General features: G+C 34.8%; 1 long non-coding RNA gene across 2 annotated transcripts; it reads left to right on the forward strand.

Moving 5' to 3' along the window:
- The first annotated feature begins 3,464 nt into the window (after positions 1 to 3,464).
- LOC148876196 (uncharacterized) lies at positions 3,465 to 6,568 on the forward strand. 2 transcript variants are annotated; one of them, XR_016099727.1, is made up of 4 exons: positions 3,465 to 3,691; positions 3,795 to 3,844; positions 5,594 to 5,766; positions 6,170 to 6,568. It is a non-coding gene; the product is annotated as an uncharacterized LOC148876196 (long non-coding RNA). The 2 variants fall into 2 exon arrangements; XR_016099728.1 differs by having other exon boundaries at positions 3,469 to 3,691; positions 5,625 to 5,766.
- The last annotated feature ends 4,692 nt before the right edge of the window (positions 6,569 to 11,260 follow it).

The following is an 11,260-nucleotide window of genomic DNA, read 5'->3' on the forward strand; positions in this document are numbered from 1 at the left end:
TGGTTTTGGTTTGGAAGAAAATTTATATTGGATTGTATGGGAAGAATTTCGTTTCCCATTCAATGAGGATGGTCTCAACTTTAGAAGATTCAATGAGGTTATCTTGATCTTCAGCATAAAAGCCTTATGGTGAATGAGTTCTTATTGAAAATTCTCTTTGGTCTTCTTTTTTTTTTTTAAAGCTAAATACTTGAAGAATAACCATATTCATTTCTACACCTTGTTGATTGGTCACAACAGTACTTGGAAGGAAAACCTTCATTGTTGGGTTACCGTAGTTGACAATACAATATGGAGAGTTGGCTCAGGTGATATTCTCTTCTGGTTAGACAAATGGCTCCCATTTGGTCCCTTGATTGACTCGGTTGCAGACACAAGTAACCTAGATTTAAATGTTTGATTGAAGGATGTGGTGAATGAAGAGGGGCGGTGGAATTTATCTTAGGTTGGAAATGAATATGATGTTCTAATGGTAGTTCAATCCAACAGTGTATCCCTCTCAAACCGTGGAGATAAATTGGTGTGGCTGTATACAAGTGAGGGGAACCTTTTAGTCAAATCAGCTTGGGAAATTATAAGGGAAAGAAGAAATGTTAGGCCTTACTTTTAGTTGATTTGGTATATTTTAGTCCCCTCGAAAATCTCTCTTTTCTGTTGGTGACTTTTTGTGGAATAGTTACTATTGATAGTAAGGTTCAAAGAATAGGGATACAAATTCCCATCGGCTGAATCTGTTGATCACTTGTTCATTAGAAGTTCTTTGGCAAGAAAAGTCTGGAAATTTTTTAATACAATTTTTGGTGTAGAATCTATTGATGTTGATAACTGTGTTGCTAGACTCGCCAAATGGTTTGATATTGCTAGAAAGCATGGTAAATCCTGAGAAGAGAAATACGAGGCAGTGGGAAGGTAAATCAGCATTTTCCCAATTTGTGATTCATAAAGTCTAGACATGGCTCAGAGAGATACCTATGCTAAGCCAATGTCAGCCTTACAATACAGCTCACAAATTGGGATGATAAGGCCGAAATCTCCATTCATTTCTTTAAGCCTTTAACCAAACCCCCATCACCACTGATTCCTGAATGGGTTATCCTGAGAAGCACCATCTGCACACAGTTTAACATAACCATTAAGACGAGGCCAAATAGAGACTATTTTGTAAAGAGCCATCCTTACTTGGGGTTTAAAAAAATTGATTACATAACATAATAATAATAATAATAATAATATGTATATTGCGTATTATTTATAAATAGTAATATATATTATATTATTTATTTTGTGGGTTGCCCTTAAAATATTGTGCCCAAGCTTAGCCTGGAAATTTGTGGGCTATATGGTATGTGTCTTGGATTCTCGATTGATGCATTGTCAACAAGGTTGTATGATATCTATGCGGGCTATGTGGTATGTTTCCTCTAAAACTACAAGTTTAGCAAGAGAGTGAGCCACCGAATTCCCTTCTCTGATGAGGGTATGTTGTATGTGAAAATCATTAATCTGATCAATCATGCCCATAATATCATTGATCCCAGCAGAGAAGATGCCACAGACTACAGGCTTTGCTTTGAATAATATCCACCAACAACTTGGAATCACTTTCAAGAACACAGATTCAAGCCCGAGCGCTTGAGCATAGTTCATAGCGTCCAAAATGATTTGACATTCAGCAGTTATAATAGAACCCAAATTATAAGAGGTAGTGAAAGAAAAAATCACAGCACCTTGTTCATTTCGAAAAATACCACCACCACCCGATTTTCCATGATTACCTAAACAAACAAGCACCATCCGCGTTAATTTTAATTTTACCCGTTGGTGGGTTGGTTCTCCCATTTAATTGCTCTCCAGTATAAGCCGTGGATTATTAACAATAGGAACATTGAGAAGAGCAAAGGTTGATTTTCTCTTTTAGGAGGTTAGCTTGGATTTGGAAACAACTTTTTGGATGATTGCCTGGGAAGGCAGGACTTTGTCCTCCATTCGTCGACGGTACCTTTCTTTCCAGATTTCCCACACAGTTAAAGGTGGTAGTGAAGAAATTAACACACTCAGATGTGAGTTACTATGAGCCACAATGTTGAACCAAAAATGGATTTGCTCTTTAATGCTCTAGGGAATGAAGGGGATATCAAGAGTTGGGGTAAAGTGCTTCCAGACCTTTAGCGCAAGAGTAATTTTATTTCTAAGAAGTAATTTTAATTCGAAACTTAGCAAAAATCTCTTCAAACATATACCGTCGTCTAGCCTTCCCTTTATGGATTGGCATCTCAAGATACTTGCAAGGAAAGGAGAGTTTCCCAAAGCCTAGAGTATTCTTCACTAGATTGCAACGAGTGACTAATGTCTCAGCTGTATGCCGAAGCAGTGAGGAAGGTGCCGACACTTTGGAAATGAGGGAGGTGTATGCCCAAGTAAAGCTTAAAGGGAGATAACCTCCCCTGAAAAGTATTCAACTGCTTCAACCACGTCCAGTTGAATAATGTCTCAGCAGTGAGTGTAAATCCATCTGGTCTGGCAGAGCTATCCTTGGAAAGAAAGAGAGAAGACTGCAGTGTTCACTTCTGTTGTTGAAGGCATTGTCAACAAAAAATTATTATCAGCAGCCATCAGTGACCCGGTCATAGGAATACAGTTCAATAAATCATTGTGAAAATCACAACTTTTAGCTCTGAGAATATTAGAGAAAATATTAATGGCTTCCCTTTTGAGGTCTTCTGGCTATGTGATAAAAGTCCCATTTTCAAGCACATTTTCTGTCATCTTAGAAGCATGCCTGTTGGCTTGAACCGTCACATGAAAAAATTTGGTATTGTGATCTCCTTCTGCAAGCCAAGTAACTCTAGATTTCTGCTGCCAATAAATTTCCTCTTGCAATAGCCAGTGGTGAAGAGAAGATTTGTCATTCTTGAGTTAGCTAAGAGAGTCTTCATTATTTAACTGAGTATGTTCAAACAAGCTCGAAGCCACTTAAGCTTGAACACCAACTGCTGGGTAGGGGTCCCATGAAATAGGTTGCATCCAGTTTTCAAAAACCGTAGTATAGAAAGAGCGGTGATTTAGCTATATGTGCTAAAAGTTGAACATCGATGGACCCCTTCGATCAACAGTACTAAAATAAGGGCATGGTCTGAATAATGTCTATTCAAGTGTCTCACTGCAGGGGTTTGAATTTTTGTGAGCCAAGTAGAATTTACAAGAGCACCATCAAGACGAGCCCAAACACAATTACAGCCCTCTAAGGCCGCCGCGTTTGGTTGGAGTGCAAATCTAAACCGTTGCAAATTTGTATATCCGGTTCAGATTTGCATTCATATGGTTAAGTTTCGAAAAGGCATCGATTTTCGATGCAAATTTGTATATTTTCTTACGTTTGTATCGAAAAGAGGAGAAAAAATATTGCTTTCTAAAAACGAAAGAAAAATTTGCTCCTATAATCGGTCGAAGTAAATAGGTATTTTGGTTGCATCGGTTTTGAGTTTTTTCTCCAAAACCCACGAAGAAAAGAGAGAGAGAGGAGAACGGCGAGCGACTGCGTAGAAACGGAGTAGATTAAAAATGGAGTAGAACGACTCTGAATGACTTTAAGCTGCCTTCGTGGTTTGCTGAAGCTCGAGCTCTCAGTCCCATTACTGCCAAGTTGCAGATCGGTGCGGTTTGGGTTTTGTTCAGATCTCTGTGGTTTCCTGTATGTTCGTAATTACTGAAGTTCCTACTTTCTACGATTAGTGCTCTGGTTTACTAATTTTACTTGCTATCGTCGGTTTTGCTCTACTTGCTTTCCCTTTTAGCTTTACAAGTCCTCTGTTCGAGAAGTTGTCTTCTGCTGCTGAGAAGATAAGTGAGTTTCTCTTGTACTAAATGTTACGTTCTCTGTGGAAAGTTATGTATCATAGGTACTAGTTTGTTCATAAAGCTATTATATAATCATAATGAAGGTGGGGTTCCTCTCTTTTAGTTTTATCCTTGGGTTTTAGTCCCATCACTTTGCTTTTCATTCCTTGTCTATTCTTTGAAACAATGAAGAATTCCTTAGGTTTCTTCTAGGACAACTTTCATTAAGCGTTATTCTAAATTTCTAATTGATGAATGATTATCTTAGTTTTATTATCAGATTCTGTTGGAAATTGTGTTACTGACATGCTTACCAATAGTCTGGATTACTACTGATTTTGTTCTATTTTGGTGTATCTCCGTTCATTTCTTTTTCCCATCGTTCAGTTAAAATATTGTCGAATTTGCCTTCTCCATGAGAAGAGTTCTTAAAAATTAAAACAATTGCTGGAGTTTGCTTCAGTGCTCACTTGATATTTTTTTCTCCGGACTCACTTTATTACTCTTGTTAAATTTTCAGGGTTGCATGAAGTACTATAAGCCTGAGATCTAAAGCAGAACAAAGATCATTGGATAGTTAGTGCATTATTAATGATATGGATTGTTTTTTGTCTTGGGGATAGCAACTATTATTATCTTACTGTTTCAGTCCTTGATGCTTCCCTATGGAAACGCTCTTCTGTCTAAATCTCTAGTTAGCAAGCTTACCAAATTTGGGAAAAGCAATTCTCCCCCTAAATCTGTCAAGGTTGATAACTTCCTGCTTGTTAATACTTCGAACTCTATTGGTTCATCTGAAACTCTTGGGATGGTGAAAAATACCAATCTTTCCAATGTGATAGAAGAAACTGAGCATGACAATGAAACAAATGTAGAGGCCATTGACCAGGAGGATGATTTCCTATTAGAGGACAGAGGTCCAGATAATGACTTTGAACTAGATGAGGGTATAGGGCCTGATAATGAATCTTTATTTGAGGAAGTTATAAATAAAAATTCTACATTGGGTGATTTTAAAGATCCACATACTGATCCTTTGCTGGACAAATCTAGAGAATCTCAACAAAATCTTACCCATAAGCAGATTATTACACCAGATGCTGATTTTTTATTTGACAGCAGGCAGAGATCAGATACAGGTTTGACACTAGAGAAAACTGAAAGTCCAGATGCTGCATCTTCTCTCCTGACATTATCACCTGTTTCTTCAACTAGCATAACACATCTTAGTAATTCAGGTGTAAGTTCCAATGAGTCCATCATATCATTAACTTTTCAATCTAACAAAACGAATGATAATCCTGCAAGGAAGAAAATGAAGTGTGAGATGCCACCAACATCTGTAACTTCAATTGCTGAGATGCCACCAACATTAACTTTTCAATCTAACAAAATGAATGATAACCATATCATTAACTTTTGATTATACATGCATGCACTACAACAGAGATCTTTTGTCATGTATGTGCGCCTTTGTATTTGATTGTGGTCATTGTATAACATTATTCTTGCATAACTTATTCCTCTATTATATATGTGTATTTAACCAATAAAAGTATGTTATATGGGAGCAAGATTGGATGTATGTATGAGAAAATGTATTTCTTTGAAGAACCATCTATAATCTGAAGAACAACTAATCTCTTTTTAGGGCATCCATTGCACAGGCATGGAGGTGGCAAAAAAAAAAAAAGTTTTGAGTTCTAGTAATCATTTGTATTCAGAACTGGAATTTTTGTTTGACTTGTTTATACAGGCATTGTAATTGGGACCTACTAATTTTGTAGTAGTTCTTACTTGGGGAATCTCCTGCATCAAAATCATAGAGGCTGTTTTGCACTTCTTTTCAAGTCAACCTCTCGACAGCCCAGTAGGTCAAAAGACATAATGAGCTTTTTGGAGCTTGTCTTTAAAGACCAAGACTGTTTGGTAAGTATCTTGGTCTATTGGGCTGTTAAAATTGAAGTAGAAGGGTATTTTAGGCATGGAAATGTGAAATTGGTCCTATTTTTCATTTTACACTTTGTCAAATAAATTCAGGCTGATACATATAGATTGACAAGTACTTGTAATTGTGTTCCTACTTCAGTATGATGTATTTGCTTAGATTTTTATGGTTTCAATATGAAGAAGCTGGTTGTGGAAGGCAACCCATCAACCTTGATTGTTGGGTAAGAAGAGTGAAAAGCACACCTGTTGCCTGCATTCTTATGCCCACAGCTAATCTGGTAGAAAATGGTGTTCATATTTATATCATGTCTAGTGTGAAATCATCTTAGAAGCAATGATACATGGTAACTGAAGTCTTTATAACATATTAATACTTTTGCAGATTGATGTACGGAAGGAAATTGGCTGCATATATGCTGATCTTGTAGTTCATATCAAGGGACGTGTTGCATGTGAAATGAATTCTGGGGAAGAATTGATATGCAGTGTTTGTTTGAGAACCAACTGGATGATCTAAAACCAGAAGAAGCCGTAGCTCTTATGTCTACCCTTGTATTTCAACAGAAGAACCAGAAGAAGCTGAGCCTATTCTTACTTTCAAAAATCCACTCAGCAAGAGGTTTGCTAGATTCTGTAATTTCAAAAGGAAGTCTTAACAAAAGGATTTTTGTTATTTTTTATATTTGTTTAATGGTGGGAGTAGCTGGAACACCATTTGGTAGCAAGGAATAATTGTATTTGCATTGATGAAAATGCCAAACATCCACAAAAATTGTATTCTTATTTGCATCTTCCAAAACAAATGAATTGAGTGCAAAGTGGATGTGTAAATCTTAAACCACTTTGCACTCACATGAACCAAACATTTTTGTTTTGCACTCTACAAATTTGTATTCGTACTCCTTCGGAACGGAGCCTAAAGTTCAAATCCAAGAGACCAGAGGTCTGAATAAAATTCTAAAAATCATACATAGATGATGTATATGGCTGATTTCCACCAGGTTTCTGTAAGGGATCAAGAATAGCATTTAAGTCCCCCAAAAACAGATAGGGAAATGAAATCTGTGTTAGAGTAGCTGACAGCTGATTCCAGAGAATTCTACGCTCTGCAACAGTGCATTTAGCATGAACAGTAAAGAGAACAAAACTGTCAACACTAGGGATTTCAACATAACAGCATACCTAAGTATTTGTTGATTAGATTTTTTCCATAGTAATAGAATCATGCTAGATGATAGCTAGCTTAACTAGATCAACATCATTAACCAATAACCCACCGCAACCAAATCTTAGAGTTGACTTTGAAAGGTCTCTAGCAGTAAATTTTGCTAGTTTTTGCAACTTTTTTAACTTGCGGACAGGGGGGTTGTTTCCCTACCCTCTAGCACCTTTTTATTTTATCACACAATTTAAAGTATGCACTTTTTATGTATCCCACTATATTAATTGTGATATAATTCTTCGTATATTTCATTTTCCGCTCCATGGGGTTCAATGGGGAGTAGTCCATAACCCCCAACCCTAGTGCAAGTGGGATTTGACCCCAAGTCTTTGTTACAATCAATTAGATACCTTACAAACTAGCCAGTTGACACCTTGCTTCATATGCTACATTAAAGCATGCATTTTTTTATCCATTTATACCTTATTCATGGTTATTTGAACCTCAAACCTAGTACTATTAATGTATTTGTGAGATTTGTAAGAATCCCCCTTATGTATCCAAGTGCATCCATATCTTTCAACAATATCTGTGTATTCAAAACATACCATGATACACATCTGTATCCAAGCTTACCAATATAATACATAGTACCGATATTTTGAACCTTACACGAAAATAAAAATTAAGTGTGTAACCAAATTAACCCTATCATTATGAAGTCTAGCCTACCTCTATTCTTTTCTCCACAATAGGATATGAGTTATTTTTGCTCTCTCAAGTACTTTATGGCTCTTAAAAAGATCATTTTTCCATTATTAATTTACACTAGAGCAAATATTTAAAGCAACAATAGATGTCTTGTATCAGTTTTTGCACAAAACATGGGTAAAATAGCATATTTTCAATGCCATTCCACCCATATTGTGAACCCGTGTCGCCCATGCGACAAGAATGCTCACCACCACAATATACAATAAGTGTTGAAATTTGAATAACATGCGTTTTAACTTTAATGCTATTGATTCTGTGTTTTTATGATACAAAACTCATTAAGAGTACTAATGGTGTGATTAAGTATGTAGTTATCTTAAGTAGGCTTCTTTGAGCCTCAACTATAGTAAAACAAGTTTGCTACCAAAGATAAATAAATGGAAGCTATACTTGATCAACTGCTTGACCTTCATATTCTCACCACCACCGAATCTCTTTAGTGAAAATGCTCAAAGAAAAATGAAGCATGACACGGCTACTATAAGAACTCAAAGATTTGGAGCTTCTCAAATGATTATCTATTACAACAGCTCATCAAGTAGGAAGACTACATCAAGTTATGCTCAAAAGTGTTGGTCTCTACTCTCTAGGATCTTAATGTAATCGATTGCATGAGATGCACTCTCTATGATACTCAATAAGACTAAACTCGATTTAGGCAACTTTAAAGAGTAGTGGTTAGAATATGTTTGGTTTCTGGGCTTTCTTAGACTTAAACAAGAGCTTACAATCTTAAAATCCATTTTAAAAACAAAAGGAAGAAATATCAAACTTTTGGATTAATATTTCCAAGGTTTCTAAGTAATGGGCTATTTGAAAGGCATGATTGCCCAAACTCTATAATATATTCAACTACTAAAAAATGTATAATCAACTAACTGTGAGAGTCGATGCATGATATGCCTAACTGTAAGACATAATCGATTACCCAGAAATATATAGTTGACTAATTATGACAATCAAAGCATGATATGTCTGATGGCACATAATCAACTATCCATAAATGTATAATGACTAACTATGACAATAAAGGCATAATTTGCTAAGGCTGTAACACATAGTTGACTACCCCAAAAGGAATGGTTGACTACATTTGACAGTTAAGGCATCAAAATGCCTTGTTTAAGAGAAGTACTCAACTACCCAAAAATGCATAGTTGATTAATTCAAACAAACCAACCAAGTTCAAGTTGATATCAATTAACTAATAAGAGAGACTAGTTGACTAAAAGAGAAAAAAGGTTCCCCCCTTCATCTAGTAGATGCCTACCAAAAATTTGGCAATAGACTATTTTGAAGAAATTTGACCATTTGAAGGCTTAAACAGCTATTGTCATCTTTCCTAAGCCTTCTATCGTGCTGGAACAAATTTCAATAATTTCTAAGAATGGCAAAATCTCTTTGATGGCTAGAAAACAATCACTTTCTCTCAAATCCTGTATAGATAGAGGTTTTTATCTTGATTCAAATCAAGCAAGAGAAAACAACCTAAGCCATCATTGTAAATAGATTATTGTTGTTTTCTAGAGAGAGCAAGTTAGCAAAAATCACTTGTTGAAGAGATTCATGAGCTTTAATAGTTTTAGAGGTGAGAAAAGCCAAGAAGCCTTTGAACTTGTACAATCTCACTTATCTATTGTGGGTTTCTTTACTGAGTTGAGCATCTAGAGATAAAACTATTGCAACTGAATATATTTGAATTATATATTGTTATATCTTCCTATTTAGAGGTCCCTTGCTATAACTTACCTTGTATTGCATCTATATTTTCTTAAGTACAAGTAGGTGTTAAGGTATTACAGGCACCTACAAGTCCTATTAGTGAGGTATTACAAGCACATAGAAATACTACTAGTTGTAAGACTTTGTTGGCACCTATAAGTCTAGTTGGTTAATGAAAATCTTCAAGGATGTAGGCAAAGATTCTTGCAAAACGTCTATAAAACTTATGTGCCTTGTCATTATGCTTTATTTTCTTTATCACTAACATTACTAACTGCTTTTTCTACTTACAAAAGTTTGAATGCTACTAACATTACTAACTTTACTAATTGCATTTGGTTTAGCAATTTAAGCTTACTAACATTCATCAAATGCTAAGCATTTAATTGACTATTTTACATCTATAACTGTTATTTTAATCATTCTATTTATTGTTCAACTGTATTATTTACTTTCAATAGATATTTTGTCCTTGTTCTTGAGATTCTAGTAGTAGCCTTAAACTACATGAATCTGTTATTTTAATCACTTCATTACAATTACATGAATTGGTACCTGTTATTTTAATCACTTCATTACAATTACATGAATTGGTAACTGTTATTTTAATCACTTCATTACAATTACAAATGGTTGTTGCCAAAAGATAAATTGATCAACGTTGTTGCTAAATCAAATGAATTGGGAACAAAGGTTATCTAATTGTTGCTCATTTTATCTATAACTGTTGCTAAAGCAATGAATTGAAAATAAAGCTTATCACCGTTTTCTTATTGCATGTCTAACTGTTACCAAATCAGTGAATTGGAAACTAATGTGAATCAACCGTTGCGAATTCTTTCTTTAAATGTCGACAATGCCATTGAATCTTTAGCAACAATTATTGAAAATTGTACTTACAAACATATTTAATACATCAACAAATGGAATAAAAAACAAAAATTCATTTTAATGAGTCAAGCTTGGATTAACTCCAATGATTTGATTATTTGACAACCAAGTAATAAATTAACCAAAATAGGATCAACTTATGACATCACAATTAAAATAATAATATACAGAAAAATTTATTAAATAAGACAATAAAATATAAAAAATTTGAAGAAAATATGTAAAAACTATATTAAATATTTAAATATAATGATTGAGATGTTTAAAAATATAAAAAAATGCAAAAAGGGAAGAAAACTCAATGCTTTTGAGTTTTAACCTTTTATCTCTGTTTTTGGAGTTCAACTATAATAACAAACTTAACTAGTAATGAGATCTTGAGGCAATAATGGTTAACTTCTAGGTTGGTTTTTATCAATGTTTAACAAACCAACTCCAAGGGAGGTTGAACTAATCTTTCCTCCAGGCCTTGAGTCACCAGTTTGACCATTTTGGTCAAATAGGTTAGACCATGCCACATCAACATATATATGGGAAGTATCCCAACGTTTGTTTGGTTTTTAATTCAAGTTGATTATTTTTTAATAATTGATCCATCTCTTAACTATTCCATTATGTCTATTCCTTTACCTCTAACTACACCAATAGGCACACTCCTCTGATCAGTTGATGTTTACATTTTTGCTTATTTATTTTTAGTTGCCTTTTACATTCTATAGTTATTTAATTATGTTTATTAGTTAATATTTATTTAACTGTATTACCATTAACCTCATAGAAGATTGTTTATTTCTCGGTTACATTTACTTTGAAGCAATTAGTTGAATTTGTTGCTTATATTTGTTTAACTACTAAATAGCAGAGGGGGCCCTACGTTGTAGGGGATGGCTCATAAACTATCAGGTTCAAGCTCGACTCGAATTA

This window comes from Nelumbo lutea, chromosome 1 (assembly GCF_056320005.1).
Source record: "Nelumbo lutea isolate HS-2025 chromosome 1, American lotus-T2T, whole genome shotgun sequence".
Classification (NCBI taxonomy): Eukaryota; Viridiplantae; Streptophyta; class Magnoliopsida; order Proteales; family Nelumbonaceae; genus Nelumbo; species Nelumbo lutea.